At 43.9% G+C, this 19,111-nt stretch overlaps 1 protein-coding gene across 4 annotated transcripts in view; it reads right to left on the bottom strand.

Annotated features, from left to right (window-relative positions):
* The window catches only part of PRKCD (protein kinase C delta), a 450,985-nt gene that overhangs the window by 250,653 nt on the left and 181,221 nt on the right, over window positions 1-19,111 (bottom strand). For all 4 annotated transcript variants that reach the window (XM_086939184.1, XM_086939183.1, XM_086939182.1 and 1 more), the window contains exon 3: window positions 344-417. The gene's annotated coding sequence lies outside the window, so the exon portion shown is untranslated. The remainder of the gene's footprint in view (window positions 1-343; window positions 418-19,111) is intronic.

Raw genomic sequence — 19,111 nt, forward strand, 5'->3', positions numbered from 1 at the left:
CCCGAACTTAGATATCAGATCTTCGATCCATATGGAAGTCTCATCACCCTATCAGACCCTTCACTCGTCTGGTTCTAAACTATTGATTGTCGGCACCACCAGGAAACCCCAGATGAGAACCATTCCTTCCCTCTTCTTACTTTTAAGCTGTGGAACCCTTCACCATCTAAATTAAAATCATTACCGATTCCTCTCAATTTTGGAAAAAGCAAAATATAAGTCATTTTAAGACTTCTTCAATTTCATTTAGATCTGCTTCTACACTCCCTACCCTAGTGCCAGGACTCCACATGGGGTTATTGGCTTTCCTTTAGAAAACAAAAATATAAAAATAAGAACATACCAGAAGGCTTGACTTCAAGGCTGCCACGAAGAAAGCGAGGACATAGGGTGTTTCTTTTCAGGTGGCTGACAACACTGTGAAACAAATGGAGAGGCTTAACACAAGGCATGTTCGGCATCAACTAACTGAAATCAATATTGGTGTTTGCAAACTTATAAATACCTATAAATAAAACAAATACATTGAAATTTAGATACGTACTTCATGCAACAATCAACCGCTAACATGCGGATCACATCCCTGCCAAAAAACTACAGTAGTGTTTTTTTCTAAAGAAGCAATTGCGTAATGCTTGTTTGAAACCAGTTTGCATTTCATATTTTTCATATTATTCGAATTATTTTAAATTATGCAAAAGAATTGCATTAGAACTTCCAACATTAAAAATGATAAAAATAGCATGCAACGATATTTTAAATACCTAGATTTCTAAAGCTTTCCGGGAATTAACAACAACTGCGGTGACGTAGCAGCAGCGGTAACTTGCATGAATCAAACATCGAGCAAAGGGGTTCTGGCAGCCGCGGTGCGTCAATTGTGGCATAGGGGCATAGCCCCACTAGCCCACATGGACCCGCGGCTGCAAGGCAAATGTTGTACTATTGTTTTACAAAATAATCGCCACACGAGTAATTTTTTTAAACGCCGCCGCCGAGCCCCGCCTGGAATCCGGGCAGCACCCGAATTTTCATGGAGTGCGCTGCGCGCAGGAGGGCTGTCCTGCACAGCTTGAGTGACAGCAGGGCTCAGGCTGCAGCAGCAGAGACAGGTACCCCAAGCGCGCAAGTGAAGCATGGGGCTGAAAACTTGCCCGAGCATGCGCAGTTAGGTCCCCCCCCATAGAGAGTGACCAGGGGGGGTGCTGGTTTAGCGGGCAGCAGCCCCCAGCGTTAGGAAGGGCGAGAGGGCGAGTAGTCAGTGTGCCCCCCTAGCCAATCCTGGCGCTGCATGCAGCGCCAGGATTGGCCGGTCATGGCGCAGCAGGGCAGGGCAATCCATTATTGGATGCCACGCGTGGGTGGTGCACTGCTGCTCAGCCGCACTGCATAGTGGCCAATCACTGTGTCTGACTTGAATGTAGTCATGCAGTGATTGGCCATTTCACGGCGTGCGGCGCTAATCAGGCTGCTGATGTCTGATGGCAGGCAGGATCCGGTTCTAGTGACTAGTCGCCTCGTGGTGTCGTGTCTGCCCTACAACCAGCCTGCCTGTGTCTGCCCCTGTGTGGTTTCATTTATCAATCTCGAATCCTCGAGTCTCACTGTCTCCGTGTCTCGACCCGTCGTCAATCGTGATATCTTGCATGATAATAGTGAGTACACTATCAGTCAGTATATAGTTGACAGACTAAGTAGAATTATTGCGACTCCATTCGTGTCATGTAGTAACGCAGTGCTTCGCAGATAACAAAGTGTGCTTGTCGTTCGGCCTCTGGGCGCTGGCTTCCCTGCTGTGGATCACCTCGCATGCACTGTAAATTAATATATCCTCCTTTTTAATTTCATAGCCGTGCACGGGGCCGCACAAGCGCCCTCGTCTTCTTGTACGTGCGTTTGAAAGGAATCATGCATGACACGTCTGTTGTGCTGTGCAATGGTGTTATGGAACTGGCTAGCAAAAGGAACTGGGTGGTGCACTGCTGGTTTGTATGCAGTTTTTAGTGATTTTTAAGAAGTGTGGATGCACTCATGGGTGGCGTTTCCGTCAAAACGCCAATAGATCATAGAAACTTGTAGTGTACGCATAGATATGCTAATACATCCCCAAGTGAGGCACTCCGTGGGTGATCAATCAAATGATTCTAAAGTTCTTATCCAAATATTATTTATTATTCAATAGTTTTCATATGGAATTTGTCAATGATATTGGCATCATATCAGTGAAGTATATAGTTGGTCCAATTTAGTAGAGAATAAATGCGAACTCCAATGCATTTCGGGCGAGGCGCCCTTTGTCAAGGAGAGCTGAAAGGAAAAGACGAGCCGGTGTCAGAATGTAAGCTGAGAAAACGCGGGAAGATTAATAGTTAAGTGTCGATCAATTGGTGAGTATAGACAAGTGCTTGAGTGGTAAATGGGTAGGTGCGGGAGGTGATTCGAATCGTGTTCTAAGAGGAGTGGGGAGAGATGCAGGAATCTCAAGAATAGGCATGGGTGTGATGGGGATTTAAATCGTGTGAAGGAAGACAATGAACGTGGGGAGAACAGATAGTGCGGTATTGACGCTGTCGCGGGTCCCGCACCTACCCATTTACCGCTCAAGCACTTGTCTATACTCACCAATTGATCGGCACTTAACTATTAATCTTCCCGCGTTTTCTCAGCTTACATTCTGACACCGGCTCGTCTTTTCCTTTCAGCTCTCCTTGACAAAGGGCGCCTCGCCCGAAATGCATTGGAGTTCGCATTTATTCTCTACTAAATTGGACCAACTATATACTTCACTGATATGATGCCAATATCATTGACAAATTCCATATGAAAACTATTGAATAATAAATAATATTTGGATAAGAACGTTGGAATCATTTGATTGATCACCCACGGAGTGCCTCACCTGGGATGTATTAGCATATCTATGCGTACACTACAAGTGTAGTGGAACTGGAACATCCAGAGGGGAGTCTCTGACACTATTTTTTAGCTGTTGGAGGGTGTGGCGGAGTCTGGTCTGGGAGCTACTCACTCAGGCAATAGGGTAACTTGAGAGCTCTGCCTCAAAGTCCATCTCTTCAGCCTCCCATCCATCGGTGACTCCTTTCGGTTATCTCCTCCAGTGGTTCAAGCTCCCATTTGATTGAAAAGAAATTCTATCATAACCTTGCTGTGCGTCTTTCAGTCTTTAAGACTAGCCTTTCTTCTAATGTTAAAATCCTATTGACAAAAGAGTCTTGAACCATTTAACAAGAAGTGTGTTGCTCCCAGAACACCCTCTGTCGTGTTTTTATGAAAGTATGTACGACTCCAGACATGTTTTGCATGATTTTTTCCCCCCTTTTCAGATGCCTAGGTTTGTTGCTATGAGTGCGTGCATGTGTAGGGGTCTTGTGTGAGCTGGTGCTTGATGAGCGAGTGAATGTACAAGTGCGTAAACAAGTGAGGGTCTTCTGTGGGATAGTGTGAGTGGATGCTATGTGAAATGGTGTGTGAGTTGTTGTAGTGACTCAGTGCAGGAGTGAGGGTCAGGCTTGTCTTAATGTGAGTGTGTGTATGTTGAGACAGTGAGTGAATGCAAGAATGGATAGGTGTCTTTCACATATGGGTAGAAACTTGGTTGTTTATTGTGCTAGTTATACATTGCCCATCGAAATGCAATACTGTCATACCTGCACGCAAGCATAGAGGCACAGCGAGCTTGTTGCATACGATGCACTTTATTCTGATGCCTTTGCTCACCGTAACTGCAGCTAAAATAGCAATGGTTCACATGAGAGCTAACACATCATATCCCTCCTTTATCTCATCGATTTTAGAAACCTTGTAGTCTCCATGGTGTCGCCTAAATTAGAGAGACGGTCTGATCACTGCAAAATTAGAAACTGCCCTGCTTTCTCAACATTTGAAAAGGTTCCACTTATCACACTTGTCGGTGAACAAAAGTTACCTACTAATGAAAGACCTTCATATCACCCACTCACCCCCTTCTGCCCAACTTCCACTGCTGAAAGTCCCCTCCTCCCAGCAGCCCACGAGCCCTGGGCTGACTCATTGTTCTTCATTTCATTTGCTGCCCTCTACAGTCGTCATGTATCTGCTTATCCCTTGTTTGCACCCACCCTATATCAAAACACGTCTAAATGTTTCTTTTTCTGTGACTGTACAGTGTCTGCAGTCCTTTTGGGCCTCTTCCGTGCTCTTAAAAATGGAAATGCATATAAATTAAAACTACATGTACAGTGAGCCTTTCTTTAACTTAGTTAAGTGCAGTCATCTCTCGGAGTTTAAAGTGCTGTACTTGGTCAATTGCGCGACTCTAACACTCAGTGGTAATGTGGCTATTCCTCGAGGTTCTGGCCAATTTAATTCTCTTTGAACCCTGTAAATTGAAGGAAAGAAGCAACAGTCCCAAACCTTTGCTTCTTGAGAAGACTGACAGAAAGAATTCGTCACAACCATAAATTCCTGATTAGTGGCAAAAATGTTTGTTTGTTTAATAATAGGCTGCCACAGTGTGTAATTCAAATGTATGCTTGAGAGCAAACCAAAGAAGTTTAAGTTAAGGCATGTGGGGAATAACACTTTGTAGATAAATTCCATTGTTTCATTTACTGTTGAGTATGATTTTACATTTTTATATGCGGGTATGCTTTATGTAGTCTTTTAATAAAAACCTAACGAAACATAGAGCATAATAAAGCACATTGTAATTCTTTCGTTCTTTCGTGGGCATACTTTGTGTCTGGCTGATCGTAATCCACCGATGCATAAATGCAGGTCCACCGGAATTATGCGGCAGGGAGGGAAAATTATGCGTGGCATGAAAGAGGGCATATTATGTGGCATAATGCGGCGCATTTTGTACTACTGTTACCTCCTTTGTTTGTAATCTTTAAACGTTAACGCTATCTTGGCCAAAGTTTCACCTCATTAGTACCACTACCAGTCAGTCTTCAGTGCAGCGTGTCCGTGTGCACCATTTATTACAGAAGGGTATTGATGAAGCTTGTGTCCACTATTGTATGTAAATCGTTATAGAGATCTGTGCAGAGTCTGTGCCTCTTCTAGGGCAGATCCCAGTCGGAGACAAAGGTTTTTTCTTCAAGGTAGTTGCAGAACTATGTTAACGCTCAGATTTCAATCAGTTTTTCGTGGAATAGCCTAGGCCCTTCAGGATTGGTCTGCAGTTGGATCGGTGTGCTAGGTCTAGAGTGCACTTTTTAGGGAGCATTCAGAAGTTGGATTTGTTAAGGACAAAAACAAAGGTGCAAGATCATAGGCGAATGTGTAGTGTGCATGGCTGGTGGCGATGGCCACACAACAAATAGGCAAAACCATAAATTACACTGCTGTGCAACTTCTACTCTTAGAGATGAGATTTTCTTGAAGTCTTATAGTCTGAATTCAGCACCTGAGCGTAATAGGACGGTATGTATGAAGCTCTGTGGTTATACTGAATAAGCTGCTACCTATGTTATGCCATCTATTAATGTAATAACTGCACGTTGACAATTTCTTTATTAACCTTCCTGCTTTCTCAAATTTGCTTGAAAATGCATGATTTTTCTTCATTTTATTTAAAAATGTTCCCCCTTTTGGGGTTCGGGCTCGCTCGCTGCGCTCCCGCGCTACGGTGCTGGATGCAAATCACTTTGCGCCCTACCACTTTCAAATGTCACCCACCGCCCCTGGGTACTGGGGATTCAGAAACTACGCATAAAACAATAATACTACAAAGTCAGCTTTTGTGATACAAATTCAATGACGCCGCAGCTGCCGTAACTTGCATTAATTAAACATGCTCCCTCTTTCTTCACATGTCGTGAATGTTTTGTTCAATAAACACTGCATAGTAAATTAACAAACTACTAGAGCTTGGAATCGCGCTGAAAAGAATGTCTGCTCTCCCTTCTCTGGGAAACACCTAGTCTGCCACCCACCTCCACAATGTCATCTTATTCTTAAAACAGATACCAGCGTTGAGGTACCCTCCTCCTAAAAGGTCTGTGGTGAGCAAGCATGTGCCTGCAGGCCTCGGGACGGGAGCTGAAAGCGCGGGAATGCCACGTCAGCGCTCATAGCTCGCACACCCCTCTTTGAAGACGACGTCTGCGCGTGTTCGGTCACGCAGAGCCGAAGAATGTTGCTGAACCTCCGTGGCCTTGTTTAACTAGTCTCCGGGAGGGCTGCGGGAAATTCCTCGCTCTGCGCATCAGTTACTTATTTCACTGAGGTGTAACTTCAGATCAGACAGCGGAGCATGATTGGACTGTGTGATTTGGTAAAGAACGCAATTAACAACAGAAAACCTAAAAGCAGGAGCGGCCTTAGGCATGTGCAAGCTGTGCACCTGCACAGGGCCACCAAACCCCAGGGACCACCACGCCAATATATATCCTTAATATAATAATAATCTGAGGATGGATACATATTTGCGTGGTGGCCCCTGGCAGGGATTTGGCAGCCACTTCCAAACACCCTAACCCCCCCCCACTTCACTGTCCTCCGCGCTCCGCCCCGCCCAGACCCCCTCTTCCGGGGCCCCCTACCTACACTCCCTGCCCAGGGCCGCCATGAGCCTAGAGCCACCCATGCTAAGAGAGAAGGGAAAAAACACACACCTCAAACAAACGGAGGTTGTGTGCACCTATCAACAGCGCTACATTCAGTCAATTTTCTCAGCAACTCATTTGTATGCACTCACTAACCTTTGCAATATCCGCCTTTTGTTCTTTTGCTAACTCATTTTGATCCAGGGCTTGGAGAGGCCGTCTAGTTTGAGAATCATTCCTTTGCTAAAAACGGATACCATTTATGTTGTGACACAATCCTGTTCCCTTGAAGAATTGCAATACCCCAAAGTTTGCTCTATTCTTCCTACTATCACCCCAGCGTTAGCTCAATTCTTCATCCCATCACCCCAGCGTTAGCTCAATTCTTCATCCCATCACCCCAAAGTTAGCTCCATTCTTCATCCCATCACCCCAAAGTTAGCACCATTCTTCATCCCATCACCCCAGCGTTGGCTCCATTCTTCATCCCATCACCCCAAAGTCAGCTCAATTCTTCATCTCATCACCCCAAAGTTAGCTCAATTCTTCATCTCATCACCCCAAAGTTACCTCCATTCTTCATCCCATCAGTCTTCAATCTATATAAAAACATTCATTCAAATTAACTCCCCTTTGTATCTGCAAGACTTGGAGGTCCCAGAGTTCACGCAGACCCTACTACCCGCTCAGAATCCTAGCCTGACTCACACTTAGTTCGCCTCTCACACCAGCTCCATCAGGTCCTTGAATATCTTGGTATGCACATGAACTCAGGACAACCTGTATGAGGATCTGTCAAAAGGCCGTCTTCTTTATCCAACATGGCTCAAGGGTACCAGACTGGCTCGACACCCAAGCCCTTTCCTCTAGCCCTATTCTATGGGGTGTAGAGGTGTGTGGGTGGGGAGGCGGAGTCGGGTAGGCCAATCTCCTCCCTTCCACCTCCACCACCCCTCCAACCCCCAGAGGAGTCCCCTGGCCGACACAGTGCCCATCATAGCTGGAGAAGCTTCAGTTTGCTATTTTCTTACTGCTTAATGAGGTGTGTGTAGGCCACGCAATCTTTGCGTAATGACTTCACGGAATAACCAGCAATGGCTTGAACTGCTGAACGTGCCTGTACGGATAGGTGTGAGGTCAGCAGCGATGGCAACTGAAGTGGTCACCTGTTCCTCATCCGCAAACGAAGAGCAAGGTGTCCTTCGGTACTCCTACTGCAGCAACTGTAAGGAAGGGCTAGCTCCCATTACAAGGTCATTGAAAGTCAAAGACAGGGAATTGAAAGAAACAATCTCAAAAGGATGTTCTTGCCTTTACCAAGAAAAGCAAACACATGGGTTTCCTTTATTTTCTTCCTGATGTGAGGCCATTGCTGCATGGTGGCACTGTACGGCAAACATTAAAGAAAAGTGAACAAATTACATGTTGCATCCCGACACCAGGTGAAACAAAGAACCTTCTGTGGAAAAGCCTGCTTAGTTCACCGGATATTCATGTGTATGTGGAAAGCACAGGCACCATCTGCAGGGATGCATCTGAAACCGGACAGGCTCTGGTTGGATTCCAGAAGGAACACTCCTTTATTTCTTCTTCTCCAGAGGGACATCACGGGTAACCCGGGAGGCTAGGGACCCTTTTTATTTACAGCACAACAGTACATGCTGCAGCAACTGAACTGCGACATAGAACAGAAGTTATTCATGTGTTTCTTTCCATAACAAGGGTCTCAGCCATAGGGGAACAAAGAGTACATTCGAGGACTACTGAAACACATTGGTTAATGTGCTTCAAAAGAAACCCCTAGCGCTATAATAAAAACATGCAACCACATATGCATCCCAGGAGCTATTCGAAACTCGGTGAACTTCAGTCATAAATGTATGAAGATTAGCCAAAAACGAGTTTTGCCATGTAATAATGTGCTGCTATTGCACTGGTTCAATAATAGTTTGTTTATATGCATTTGTATGTTTGAAAGATAAACAATGGTTACATTGGAGTTATAACTTTATACAAGGGTCTAGAAAGTTGCAGGTTTAGAATTCACAAATTATTGTAAAAGAACACCAGATAACTTCGTTAAGTGCTAAAGTGCCATATTGTTTTTTTTTCTTCAAAATCTCCTGGGCGACAGCAAAGTACTCCAAGCATGTGTTTATGTTCTGGGCGCGGTGTTGTAAGCAGGCAGCCCCAGAGACATGGTCAATGATAAACAAGAGGACATGAGGTTGCCTCTGATTAACACAGACAACAACCACATGGGAATAAATTAGGCCAAAGTTAAATCGGTCATTAGCACTCAGCGCTACTGCAATGATACCTTACCACTGGCAGCTCGGACATATATTCGGAGCCTTTACAGTCAGAAGTAATTATCAACAGTAGCAAAATAAGTAATAAAGAATGGCAACAGAACACCTTTTCAAGCATTTAGGTTAACTAAAAAATAACGGGTAAGATGGTGAATGCACTATGTGCTGTCATATATTCTACGTCATGGGCAGGGACCGCAGGCAGATAAAAACAGACCCACATCATTACCTAAATGTTAAATGACAACGCATAGCTAAAGTTTTACATTGTGAAAGATGGTTATGGGCCATACTTCCAGAAAGTTCATGTCAGAGCAATTCAATTCAATGTGCCGACCAGTTCTAGTTTGTGTAATGAAATACCAGTATTTGTAAAGCGCACAGCTACATCCGAAGTGGCGTCACGGCGCTGGGGGCCCTCGGGAAGATTAAGCCAGCTATTGCCCAGAGTCACATGATGCTGGGCTGACCTGTCGCCGCTGCCGAAGATCGAACCGTGAACCCGGAGGTCCGGACAGGCCCGGTTCTAGAGGGTGGACCGGGTGGGCCAGGCCCACCCAAACATGAACCTGGGCCCTCACAGTGATTCTGCCAACGATACACAACGATAATGTCCTGATAACTCTGGTGATTTATGATCCTGCTGGAGAGCAATCATTTTTTTCTGTTGGTAGTTTTTAAATGCAGATAAACAGAATTTTATGTGGATAGCTCAATGGGAAACTGCCTTTGTCACAGAGACTCTATACGTTCCTCCCCCTGCCTTCTACCTCCTGACAATCAACACGAAGAGGCTGTTTACGTTGTAAATGGGGTTCAAAGTGGTGAGATCTGTATATCAAAAGAAAGTCGAGGCTTAGGTGAAACCATACAATGCAGTGGACTTACTGGGATACAAAGCGATGCAGTTTAGCTCATCGTGTCAAAGCACCTGCTGCTGCTTTGTGCAACATTCAGCTTAGACGTACATTCTTACTGGACCAGCTTTGCCTTTCATACCTCTGAGTTTGAAATGGGCACTGTGAATTCGTGGTGATGTGTACCCACAGATGACCTAGTCCTGTATGGTCGTCCCCTGAGAATGAGTTACAATGTGAAACAATACCGTGGCGCTTGCCTAAATCCTTCTAGGCAGCACTCCCCATTCAAACCAACACCCTTCAAAAGGGACATTTCAATTTAAAATAAACATAAGATTTACTGCACCCCTGCCCCCTACAGGTACAAACAAACAAACAAAAATATACATAAAAACAAATAACTTTTGACTTTTCACAAACTCATGCAATTGATAACACATATTAAAAACATTGATTTGTATTTTTTTACGCAGGCACTTTCAGTCCAGAAGTCTATCTACTCAGTGCTGCACCTATCACTTTACACCCAACAATCCCTTCACAATCAATGGAAGGTCGGAACACTAATGTGGACATGCGGGGAAGACATAGGACAGTCATGTTCATTCAGTGCATGGCCTATGTGCTGGAAGCGTGCACAGAGGGCGTGTCTTTATAAGTGCTGGCTGTGAACGGGTGGCAGACAGGGTCTGTCTGAAGGGCAGCCAGAGGGTTCTCACTGCAGAAATGCTTATTTTATTTGATATGGTGCGCATGTAGTCCGAGTTGAATTCAGAGCCCATTAATAAAAGGCATAGTATACACTGTATATTTTGTACATTCAGAGCTGAAACAACTAAATCCCGAAGCCTCATCAGAAGTAGTAAGTGCTATATAAATAAATTGCCGTTCACACATGTCCTCATTACAGAAGTGCTCTCTCAATGAACGAAGGTTGTGAGTGAAGAATTTAAAGACCCGCAGGGAGGAGGGAGCGTCATGGCCAGAAGAGGCGCAAGATTTAAAACAAGCATTTGCAATGCAATAGGTCTTACATTTGTTAGAGTTTGAGCTATTGGCATTGTAAATGACAATGTCTTTTATTTATGTGTTGGTTTTTAAAACATAAATAAAAGGCATTGTCATTTACAATGCCAATAGCTTAAACTCTTGCAAATGTGAGAGAAATTACATTGCAAATGCGTGTTTATTTAATTAGCAGTCGGATCATTATGGCAACTGTGGAACATACTTTAAAGTGTGTGCTAATTATATTTACTGCTATATTCAATGTTTCAAGTTAAGAGGTGATTTTATTAATGTTTTTACTGGGAAAAATAAAAGTGTAACCAGATGGTGGCTGGTATGGGGCTGTGGACCAAGGTCAACTGCGAGATAATATGCACTGGAAAAGGGTGGTAGAAAAATGGATAATCAAGCCTGTAAGGGAATGCGCTGCAGAGTCAGGGGTCAGTTGGAGGGATTCTCCCTGAAGGCTCAGACAGAGGGAGCACGAGTATTGTCACATGCCTGATACACCCAACTCAGAAACCTCCTCTTCCCATCAAAGGGACAGGCCATTACATGGAAAAAACACTTTTTGAGAGTGATATCAGTTAGAAAGAGATTTGTAAAAGAGTGCATTTTACTGGGCTTAGTAAGACTAAGAAGAGATAAAGGACGGCCCAGATGCAGGCCTGGCTAGACATATAAGAGACAAAATCGGGCCCGCAGTGGCCCGCCCGAATGCACCCTTGGCCCACTCAAATAAAAATTCCTGGAGTCGGGCCTGGGTCCGGAGTCGGGGATCGAACCGTGAACCCCGAGGTCCGGAGTCAGGCACCGAACCGTGAACCCCGAGGTTCGGAGTCAGGCACCGAACCGTGAACCCTGAGGTTCGGAGTCAGGCACCATGGCCGCTGCGCCACACCTCTTCCACCAATGGGAAAGACTGGCGGCAATCTAGAGACCACAGGTGGTAGTGTCTTATGAACAGGATTGCCACCTGGCACTACAGCAATTATTAATGAATGCAGCTGGTTTGGCAAAATTTCAGATGTAAAAATTACAGTAAATGAAATACATTTAATTCAGTAGCTAAATGTATAGCACTTGGTGTAAATTTACTGCCATTAGAGACGACCATCCCTCACATGCATCCCAATTTCAGGCGCATGGGTCGCCTGCCTTTTCAGGTGGTAATTTCAAGGAGTTCTGGGCAATGTTTTTCTGTCATCGGAACGCCGTCTGCAGGTCCGGACAAGGACAGAAAAAAGGCCCACGCACCAAAATAAGTGTGCCTCCGAATTAGATGGCTAAAAATAAGTGTCTCACATTTGCAAATCAGGGCAGTTTTGAACTTGTAAAGACAAGCTGTATATGTCTTTTGTTAGACACGAGTGACTGCATCCAATTGTCCCAGAGGATAAAAAAAAGGTCCATAAGACCACAAAAATACCCACGAGTCAACAAAAAACCACCAGTCCACACACCGAACTGTCAGACCGGTCCTTCAAGAACTGCTAGCTTTCTCTATAGGAGAGTCCAAACTTGCAAGGTCGTTTCCACTTATGGAAATAAATGAATCATCACAGGATCATATTTTACTGTCAAGTGATACTTCCTCTGTCTTTGTAATGTGGTATTGACCAATTACTTAGAACTGAATGTAGGACGCCAAGGCATGGGTATCGGTATCTTTCAACTTTTTGCATTGTTGAGCTTTCGGCTTTCAAGATGTTGTTCACTTGACTCCTGATGCCGCACTATGCTTGTTTTTGACCTTCCATCTCCCTCGAGTTCAGCTTAGGCTCTTTCTACCACCAGCTTTGTTTGATTGGCTAACCAGGCTTTGGTCCTTCTGGATTTTTCACTCCATCTGGCTACTGTGCCCTTCAGCTATGCTTGTTCTACCCTGGTTCTTTCCTCTGCGTTACTTTCTGGCTATATAGGTCGCCTGTATTATCCCACAAGGAAGCGGGTAGGATTATTTCTGTATTCATGAGTTGCACATCCCTTATACATGATTATGTAGTGTTTAACAAGCTATCATTTAGTTCATCTTTTTATTTCTGTCACGCGCCATATCCGGTCTCCTAGCTATGCAGTGTTGACAAAAGAAGACACATTATCCTGTGAGAACGTCCCCTTGAGACAGCTATTTTTGGTCTTTTCCTCTCTTTCATCACTTCCCTCTGTGGAATTACCCTATTTGTCTGATATTTTCAATAGTTACTCAGCAGGGTGAAGTAGTGCAGACAGATATCAGTGTCTACCTAAATCTAACTTTCCAGTAGTGTGCCAGGTCATACATCTGATGGCACTTCTGACACATGCTTTAAGTAATTGACAATATAGAGGAGGATTTAAACAATGTCCTAAATGAAAATTCAGATCTGTCAGACCATCTTATTTATTCGCCTCATATGGTTGGCCGAAGATGGAACACCTCTTCAAATGAAGTCCCTAACGGTGCCACTGTCTTCAAGGCAGGATATCGGAATGCTGGTCCCATCTTCTAGGACCAGTTTAGCTCCTTCTGAAAACGTTTTGGGAGGTCCTCACACTTTCAGACCTTTTTAGCTCAGTGAACATTACAGTTCTTTTGAAAACTTATGTTATGTAATACAGACGCAGCTAGAGTAAAACTTATTATTATGTATTTATTTCAAGTCTTGTTTCTTTATGGTATGTCGTTCATTAACCCCTTGCGTGCGGGGCGTATTTTCCGCCTGTGCTGACTCCGCCTTGCGCGGGCGGAGTCATGACGGAACGGTTCCGGCATCAGCACAGCTCACCCGTAGCTGATGACGGAACCGTTCTGTCATCAGCACGCAAGGGGTTAATAGAATGTTTTAGGGCATCTCTTGGTGAGGGTTCCAGGCAATTTCCTGGCTTAGTCTGAAGCAACCGCCAAGGGACATCGATTGAGGTTCTCTGTTCACTCCTATAATAAAACGTAAAAGCCTTTGCCTGTGATTAGTCTCTTGTTCACAGTAACCCTTTTTTTTTTACGCCACTAAGGATGTTCTTAAGACAACTACGCAAGTAGTTCATAATTGTCTCTTAATTCAGCATCAGGGTCCACGGATATTACCACATCCATCAGTAATTTTTGCCAATTAAAATGGTTTTCAAGTAAAAAAGTGCACATATCCAAGAACTGGTTCCCCCCGACCAATTTTGTACTAATACCTGAAGGATGCCTCATCTATGGTTGCCAATCGCCTCATCAAAAATAATATTTCAGTGTTGTCCCTCTCCAAACTGATGATCTGCAGAAACAGTGACAATCAGTGAAAAATGTATCCGCTCAACGTTTGTGGCCTATTACGGCATCGAAGGCATCTTCCAGATAGTCAGGGGATGAACATATGTAGATAGGAAATATTAAGGGCTTCCTAGTTCTGAATTATAGCAGCGACATGTATGCCCGGCCTTAGGAGGAACACCCAAGCTGGGTATCTCTTCAATGCAAGGGTCTGCAGAAAACCAGGCTAATGTTCTGCTAGAGATTCTTACTGTACAAGAAAAGTCCTCAAACTCTTGATTCTCATAGATTTCGGTATGCCAGTATATTTTGTAGTCCGGACTTATGAGAAAATTTGGTATTGCAATTAAAAGAAAAAAAGTGGTTTGTCTATAAGAGGTATCAATGGAGCATCGTGGACATCAGGAAAGATTACAATGTGAAACATCAGCTCTAATAATTGATAAATGGGGAATCATGACTTGATTTATTTCAGTTTGACACCCCTAACTTTTATGTGGTATTTGGTACAACTTTGCTACACTAGCCTAACTTGCAGACTAGTTGGAAAGATTTCAGGGTGTACTTTAGCTCTGAATACTGCACGTTAACCTGTTTTCTTGTCCCCCAATATCCTCAAATATGCAAGTATTACCAATTTAACATCACACATCTTCACAGAAGTGACATCACTGAATTTCCCATCATCCATCTGCACAGAAGTGACATCACTGAATTTCCCATCATCCATCTGCATAAGAAGTGCCACCATTTGGTTTCTCGCCAAAATCATGTTTAAAACAAGAAGCCAAAAAACAGGACTTCCTTTATCATGATCCATCTTCACAGGAAGCAACATCACTTACAGCCGTCTACCTACTACACTCAACTAATAAGGCGGTTCCATCTCTCAGGAATCTGCAGCAATGGACAGAGACAGACACCCTTTTCTCTTTGAGCCTGTTAAGACCAGGAAGAGCCATGGAAGGGAACCCTTGTCCCACTGAAGCTTACAAGTTATTAAATAATAACCGTTCCACCCAGAAACATACTGCTGATCCTCACAATCACACCCAGACCTCTGCAACCCTAAAACTTAAATGCCCATCATACAACACCCAGATCCAACCTCATTCCTATCCCACTAACTACCAGACAACCTTAAACTACGAAACATGCATTCCAACTCATGCTCATTAAAGTTCATACAGCAACACTCCACGCACGAGACACCACAGACTTAATCACCTATCTCAAGCTTGATGCCCTCTTCATGACAGAAACATGGTTCCTCTCCACATTTTAGAGGTCCTTCTTCACACAGGCTATAGCATCCCTTTTGAGGACCACAAAAAAAAGAAGGGAGTATTCACTTCCAATCAAATTCTGCTGGTCCTGCACCCTATGCAAGCATCACTCAACTCCATGGAGCAGGTAGCATCCTATTTTCTACTCTCTGCAACTCAGACAGCCACCTTCCAACTCATCCACTAGCCTCCCGGGCACAACATCGACTTCTTTGATGAATTCTCATTCTCACCACCTCGTCACCCAGCCAAGCCCACAAAACCCTCTTGGGTGACTTCAACCTTCCAGACAAAACAAACAAAAAAAAAATTGAAATGAGAGAGAATCAGAAGAGACACCATCTTTAATGTCACAGACTCAACGTGGAAAAGCAGGTCACTCACCCAAGACATTCCAAAGACCACATCTTCAACTATGTCTTCTTAACATCAGTATCAACTGACTGCAAGCCACTTCATCCTTATCGCCCTACTGAGTGTGTTACCAATAACCCAAGGTCAAACAAAAAGAGCAAACATTCCGATCCTTCAAAGAGGTCTCCATAGACAACCTAATGCTTGAACTCCTCTCTCATCCTATCAACTCCACGTTGCCAATACCCTTCTAAGCAACTTCAAAAAGGTTTGTGGACAACTATGGAACATGCAAGCTCCAAATGAAATATGCAACTGCAAGCCAACACCTTCAGCACCCTGGTACTCTAAAGAGCATGCTGGCAATAAAAGATCCATCCAAAGACAGGAAAGTAAATGTAAGAAAAACAAACTCCCAAGGATGTCATGATACTGAAATCCCTCTGCACAGCACAGAAGACATATGACTCATTACAACGCGAGTGATCACAACGCATGCCAATATAACGCGGTTGTTACAATGACCGCGTTGTTACCACACAAAGCCATTACTACGCAAATCATTACATTAACTTGCAGTAGATAGCGCGCTGCCATTAGAATTGTATAATTTACTATTCCAACCCCAGCCTATGTAACAGTGGGGAAGGTGTTGGAATAGTAAACTAAAAGTCAAAAAAGGATCCCTGGACTACACATGCTTTTCTTCACACTCTTATATTTCAGGGTATTAGCTTCCTGTTGCCTGTGTTTCCCTTTTCTTTATCAAAAAAAGGGGCGAAGGAGGAACTGTGTAGTACAGGCTGATGTTCCTGTCACACACTTCTCTTCAACCTGGTTATTTTTATGGTTAACCTTAGAGCGACATCCCCAGGGACAACACGATTTTCTATTCATCAGTTAATGTTTCCTATGTACTCTTCTTATTTTCTTTTTGTTCCAGCAACTATTTTCTTGTATTGCATTAGAATTTTTCCAACGAGGTATAGCGTCTTATTTCTGTTTTTCGTGAACTGGATATGTTCGGAGTTCTTTTCAATACACGCGTCTACCTCGTTTCCTCGTTCCCTGTAAAGAAAACCCCTAAGGAGTAGAACCAATTCCTGGGCAGAAATAACATCGCCACTCTTTCTTTTTGGAGCTAAGAAAGGAAATTTAGAAACGATGACCCCATGAATTTTGCTGTCCTGAAGAAGGTGTTACTATACCAGTGAAATAACACCGAAACGCGTTGAAAAATGGAATCCAATAAAAGCACAAACGAGATAGCAGATATACCATAAGTTTGGATACTGTAATTTGTTTTGAAAATTATATGAGGCTATTGGGTCAGTAAAGCACGTTAGTAGGAATTTTTGAACCTACAGGTTAATAGGGGTTGTGAAATGTGATTTACTATGTACTGAAAAGCTTTGATAATTTAGTGGTAACAAATCTGTGGTTTTTATACATTTTTGTTTTTTAATATTGTATGTTTTATGAATTATTGTGAACAATTGTCTCAAATGTGATAATACTATGTATGTTTTTAAACAATGCTTTTCAGACAGTGTCTGAATTTTAATGAAAAAAACACAAACAAATAAAATACAAAGAGTGTAAACGTCATATTTTTGTGTTGGTTTGATACATAAATAAAAATCCTGTTGCTCTTAAGGTTTCGGTGTGTATGAAATATAAAAGAGTGTGAAGAAAAGCATGTGTAGTCCAGGGATCCTTTTTTGACTTTCAGTGTCGATAGTACCCTGTTCCCTGGAACTTAGTGGGGTCTTCTCTCTTGTGAAAACAAAGGAATAGTAAACTACACTATTTTTAATGGTAGCGCGCCGTCTACTGCAAGTCTATGTATTGACTTGTGTAGTAATGGCATTGTGTGGTAACGACTGCGTTGCAATGGCATCGCGATGTGATGCCCGCGTTGTAATGGTTGTTTCCCCACAGAGGCCGCTCATCACATCAGCCAAACCAAAGCACTATACCAACACCATAAATGAAGCCGCCAACAGAAGCGGAACACTCAGACAATCAAGCATTGGATCAACCACCTGTCAGATCCACCTATTCCTCTAACCAGACATTAACGCAATGCTATCAATCAATCATTCAGTGAAAAAATACAGATCATTTGAGAACACATCAACAACACCAAGCTGTTTCTTCTCTTATGCCCACCCCTTTGCCTAGAATCCTACTATGGTCATCCTTCAAAGCCCTAACAATCTCTTGCAGATCTCACCGACATGCTCAACTCCCTCAAAGACACTTCTTGTGAAAATGATGTCTTACACTCATCCTTCATCAAAGCTCTATCTGGGGATACTCCCTCACCCCTACTCACCATTGTCAATCGCTCCGTCACTCCAGTAATCTTCCCAGAAGCTTTAGAGACAGACCAAATCCACCCACAACTAAAGAAAGTTGCACTAGGCCATGAAGAGTTAGCCCACTGTCAGCCTATCACTCAACCACCATTCATCAGCAAGATCATTAAAAAAACAATCTACGTTCAAGTCCAAAAGCAAATTAATTTTTATCACTTTCACGACTACCTGCCTAACTTCAGATCACGCTGCAGCACGGAGACTGCTACCTTACATATAAAAGACGATGCCCCCCTGACCACGGATGAAGAATAACCCTGCCTGCTGATATTGCTGGACCTCCGGGATACCGTCAACACAGTTTACCATCCCACTCCCACATGCACCTAGGAGTCTTGAAAGAGATTTACCGACAATGTCCTCCACTTATTCTTTTCCTTCTTTCCCAACTGACACCAGTTTGTTTGCATGGGGATCTCTAGGGCCCAAAAGGTCCCTATCATGAGCAGAGCCCCATAGGGTTCCATACTGTCCCCGGTCATCTTCAATCTCTTGGTCCTCTACTAACAGAAAGCACCATCAAGATTCAACAGTATGAAAATAATAGACAATTCTAATTGAAAGTCTCCCCTGTGCCAGACAACCAGTGGCTCAAACACTGCCTGCATATCATCCAGACCTGGATGACCAGAGTCTAACTGAAGCTAAACCCAACCAAGACAGAATTCCTGTTATTTGTTAACTCCTTCGCTGCTGCGGCTTTTCCGCCGCAGCGCTAGTGGGGAGGGGGGCCGCTCGGCGCTCCCGTACTCGTGACAGAACCGCTCCGTCACAAGCCTCGGGTGGGCTGTGCTTGTGACGGAGCGGTTCCGTCACGGCCCCGCTCGCTTAATAAAATGTGCCGCGCAGGCGCAAAATCAGCCCAGCGCAGGTGCCGCGAGCGGGCCGTGACGAAATCGCTCCGTCACCAGCACAGCCCACCCGCGGCTGGTGACGGAGCGGTTCCGTCACCAGCGTCAAAGGTGTTAGAAGAATAAACAAGGACCAGTACAAACCTGCCTCAATGACATGAATCTTTATGGTTTTGATACTTAGCTTCCAACAAATGCAAAGTCACTGGATTCAACCTGGACACCAGCAACATTCTCAAGTAACACATAGTCAAAAAAAAAGACAGC

The sequence above is a fragment of the Lissotriton vulgaris genome, chromosome 9 (genome assembly GCF_964263255.1).
Source record: "Lissotriton vulgaris chromosome 9, aLisVul1.2, whole genome shotgun sequence".
Classification (NCBI taxonomy): Eukaryota; Metazoa; Chordata; class Amphibia; order Caudata; family Salamandridae; genus Lissotriton; species Lissotriton vulgaris.